Raw genomic sequence first — 5,234 nt, forward strand, 5'->3', positions numbered from 1 at the left:
GTCACTCTATTCAAATCGGAGCTCTGCATTTTCATTGGCTGAGTCAACTACTGAGAATGCTTATTTATTTTATGAATACATATTTTTTTGTTTAATTATTTGTCTCTTACCTCCAATTCTTGTCTTCAGCTTTTCTTTTCTGACTTTTCTTCCTGAACTGTCTCTCTGCTTTCTTCTTTTTGTGTTTCTCTTAAAATTATAATTTTTTGAATACTTTTTCTTCTGAATTTCTATTCCATATCTTCTGTGTATGTTTATAGTGCTATATATTCATTTGTAAATCACAAATTAAATCCGCTTATGTATAAAAACAAATGTTTTTTAGGAGCTCATATTCCTCTCTCTCTCTCTCTCTCTCTCTCAATTCAATTCATTTGTATTGTCAAAGCAATTGGACATACATACATATACATACATACATACATACATACATACATACATCTACACGGAAAATAAATAATAGAATTATGAATCACAATAAGATGTAATGAAGTACAGAAAATGAAAATGTAAAAAAATGTGATCTTTAATACATACAAATAAAGAAAATAGGTTTACTATTTCCAGATTCCTTTTTTGAAATACAATGACATGCATAACAAACAAGTATTTACATTATATTTACAGCCGGTGCTCGTGTGTCACTGTGTCCCTCAGGCTGTGGTAGGCGCTGACATATTGGGCATCCAGGGTGGCTGTGTGTCCCTCCCCCAGGAGGACTGGCGTTTTTCTTTTTTCTCAGTTTTGTCACAGGTTGGGTGGGCATCCATTATGTTGTTACAGAATTTGTCCCTTATTTTGGGCTAAAGCTTTCCGTGGAGGGGAACGTGGATCAGTTTGTACCATTTTTGGGAGAATCTGCCTTGTTGGGGCGGAGCTGTGACCAGGTGAACAGCAGATCGGGCATAGGTGGGCATGTGGGCAGAGGAGTTGGAAGGCCGGTCAAGCAAATAAGCTTGCTAAGGTACGCAGCAGCAGCAAGCATCCCCCACATCCAGCCAGCCAGCCAGTCTGGCTGGCAGTGACTGAGTGGTTGACAGACGGCAAGCAACGGAATGTACGTGCTCTGTGATGTCATAGCAGTCAGCTGAGAGAGGCTCGTGATGTCATCGCTGAGCTGGCTGGCTGGCTGGCTCTGTGTGTGTGTGTGTATGTCTGTGTGTGTGTGTGTGTGTGTGTGTGTGTCTGTTTGTCTGTTTTTCAGTCTGTCTGTCTCTCTCTCTCTCTCTCTCTCTCTCTCTCTCTCTCTCTCTCTCTCTCTCTCTCTCTCTCCCTCTCAATTCAATTCATTTGTATTGTCAAAGCAATTGGACATACATACATTCATACATACATATATATATATATATATATATATACATACATACATGCATACATGCTAGAAAGTCATTACTATGTTATCTTAAAGGCTAACTAAGCAGAACATATATCATTATAGAACAGAGTCCATAGGTCTACACATGGTTTTAGGGAACAGGCACGTAGGTCATACCGTTTGACATTGTTTCCAAGGTTCTCATCGTAAATAACAAACAGAAATCAAACTAGCTTCTGGCCTGACCTTCTAGCTTGACTCTATCTTTCCGCCTTATATACTTGGTGAATAATTGAGGAAGTAGCACCAAGTGACCACATTAGGCTGCCTGAGGGTTTCTGGGGAGTGTAGTTGTCTAGGGTCGGTTTTCTTCCCTAGAGTGCAGACCTTGCAGCAGACCTGGCCTGACATATCTGCCATGTATGACCCTGCCCCTTGGTTTGTCCCACATCCTCCCCCCCAGCTGCGACCCCATAGGTCGAGCGACAGCCGCAAAAAAGCATGCACCCGGGACAGCCCATCAACATTCCCCATGGCCTTCCCTGGCCTGTGCTGCAGGGTGAAATGAAAATGTTGGAGACTCAAAAACCACCTCATCACACGGGCATTCCTGTCTTTCGAACGATGCATCCAAGTGAGGGGGGCATGGTCAGTGATCAGGGTGAAGTGCCTGCCCAACAAATAGTATCGAAGACTGTCCAAAGCCCACTTCACTGCCAAACATTCTTCTTCAACTACCAAATAATTTATTTCATTGGATTCCAACTTTCTGCTAAGGAACAACACCGGGTGTTCGTGATCACCCATTCTTTGGGACAAAACCACTCCGATCCCCACCTCAGAGGCGTCCATCTGGACTATAAATTCTTTCTGAAAGTCTGGTACCATTAAAACAGGGTTGCGGCAGAGCGCCTCCTGTAGGCTCCGGAAAGCCCGGTTTGCTGTATCACCCCATCTAACCATATTGGGTTCTGTAGCCTTAGTCATATCAGTCAGAGGGGCCGCTAAGGTAGCATAGTTGGGAATAAACCTCCGGTAATACCCAGTTAACCCTAAAAATGCCCTAACCTGCTTTTTATTGACAGGCCTAGGCCAAGAGTTTATGGCTTCAACCTTGGATATTTGGCGTTTCACCATACCCCTCCCTACTGTATAGCCCAAGTATTTGGCCTCTTCCAACCCCAAATTGCATTTGGTTGGATTAGCCATCAGGCCTGCTGCATGTATTGAATCCAATACCGCTTGGAGCTGAGACAAATGTGATTCCCAATCTGGACTGTGAATGACCACATCATCTAAATATGCTGCCGCATACGTCCTGTGTGGTCTAAGTATGTGGTCCATCAACCTTTGAAAGGTGGCAGGAGCACCATGCAGGCCAAAGGGCATCACTGTGTAGTGAAACAGACCATCTGGGGTTGCAAAGGCTGTTTTTTCTTTGGCACCCGGGGTCAAGGGAATCTGCCAGTAGCCCTTGGCTAAGTCAATAGTTGAAATATAGCGAGCATTCCCAATATTCTCTAACAATTCATCTACTCGGGGCATTGGGTATGCATCAAACTTTGAAATTTCATTAACCTTTCTAAAATCATTACAGAATCTCCAGGAGCCATCAGGTTTGGAAACCATGACTATAGGGCTGGACCACTCACTGTGGGATTCTTCAATAACCCCTGCCTCCAGCATTTCCTTAACCTCATTTCTAATAGTGTTCCTGCGAGCTTCTGGTACCCTGTAAGGCCTCATATTTACCTTCTTTCCTGGGAGAGACACAATGTTGTGAGAGACTAAATGGGTACGCCCCGGTATGCCTGAGAAAACTTCCCTATTACGTATTATCAAGTCGTTCACCTCCTTCAACTGGTCAGGTGACAAGGCAGCTGCAATATTCACCTTCGGTGTCCCTAGTGGCTGAGGGGGGTAAGTCAACATCAACACTTCCCTGTCCTTCCAGGCTTTTATTAAGTTGACATGATATATTTGTTCTGGGGGTCGGCGGCCGGGTTGCTGAACCTTATAGTTCACTTCCCGTATTCGCTCTATAATCTCATAAGGTCCCATCCACGTAGCCAGAAATTTACATTCTACAGTGGGAACCAACACCAACACCCTATCACCAGGCTGGAACACCCTCAGTGTAGCCTGACGATTATAGGCGAATTGTTGGTGTTCCTGTGCCTGCCTTAGGTGCTCTCTCACAATGGGAGTGACTGTGGCTATTCTCTCTTGCATAGCATTGATGTGCTCGACTACACTCCGGAAAGGAGTGGACTCGTGTTCCCACGTTTCACGGGCTATGTCTAATATCCCCCTGGGGTGCCTCCCATATAACAGTTCAAAAGGCGAAAAGCCCAGGGAAGCCTGTGGGACTTCCCTAATGGCAGACATCAAGTAGGGCAGCATGAATTCCCAATTTTTCCCATCCTTATCGATTACCTTTCTTAGCATGGACTTCAGGGTCCTATTAAATCTCTCAACCAACCCATCTGTTTGTGGGTGGTAGACTGATGTTCTCAACTGCTTAACCTGCAACAATTTACACAGATCGGTCATAACCTTAGACATAAAGGGTGTGCCCTGATCTGTTAATATCTCCCTCGGTATCCCCACCCTACTACACATCAACATTAGCTCTTTTGCAATACCTTTTGAAGCCATGGTCCGCAGTGGAATGGCTTCTGGGTACCTGGTGGCATAATCCAAAATAACCAGTATATACTGATGCCCTCTGGCTGATTTCGGGAGAGGTCCCACCACATCCATAGCTATCCTAGCAAAGGGGGTCTCTATGATGGGCAAAGGGACCAGTGGGCTTCTGAAGGCTGGTTTAGGAGCATGTAGTTGACATTCAGGACATGAGCTACAATGTTCTGTCACGTCTGCATGTACGCCTGGCCAGTAAAACCTCCTCAGGAGTCTATCCTTGGTTTTGTCCATCCCCAGATGTCCCCCCAGGATATGCCCATGTGCCAGATTGAGAACTGTTCGTCTGAATGGGGTGGGAACTAGCAATTGCTCCACAATGTCCACCCCTATCTTATTTACACGGTACAATAGGTCATTTTTTACCATAAAATAAGGATAAGCTGTTGGCGGGTCTGCAGTAGTCATAGGGGTCCCATTTACTACCTTCACATTTTCTTTAGCATAGTGTAGAGTGAGATCTCGCACCTGTGCGCTGCCAAAATCAGTGGGGAGTCCCTCTAACACTGACACTTCTACATTGTCAGCTTCAGGGGTCTCTATGAATGGATTCTCACCCACCCTGCTAGTGCTGGGTTCCTCACCCTCCATAGGGTCATCTACGTCACTACATTCCACCCCTATGTTTTCAGTTTAATTTTCCCCAACCAAAACCTTCACTGTCGACTCAACTGGAACCAGGTCTACTTTTAGCTCTAGTTGTGGGATCGAGGCAACTTCTGGCTTACAGTTTTCAGTGTGCATTTCCAATTTACTATGTTTTCTATCTAGTTTTCCAAAATTAGGAAAATATCGTCCCAGTATCACATCATATGGCATGTTGGGTACCACACCGACTTCGTAATCTAGTTTCCCGGCCTCTGTCTGTATGTTTACAAGGGCTGTGGGATAGGGGCGTGTGTCACCATGTGTGCATGTGATACTGAGCTCCTGATGTCTATCCAGCTTGTTGGTCGCTACTAATTTTTCTGTGACCAGTGTAACCATACTGCCAGAGTCGAGTAGAGCAGCCACTTCTTTCTCATCGACTATCACTGTACACATGTGTTTTGGATTAGGTACTCCGCCTATGAAAACATCCGTCCCAACAGGGCAGGCATAAAATACCGGTTTCTCTTTCCCCATATCACACACATTACATTGCATTGGTTCCTCTCTACCTGGGCAGTGGGCCGCAATATGTCCTACTTTGTCACAATTGTAGCAGACAATTGGT

The sequence above is a fragment of the Amia ocellicauda genome, chromosome 10 (genome assembly GCF_036373705.1).
Source record: "Amia ocellicauda isolate fAmiCal2 chromosome 10, fAmiCal2.hap1, whole genome shotgun sequence".
Taxonomy (NCBI): Eukaryota; Metazoa; Chordata; class Actinopteri; order Amiiformes; family Amiidae; genus Amia; species Amia ocellicauda.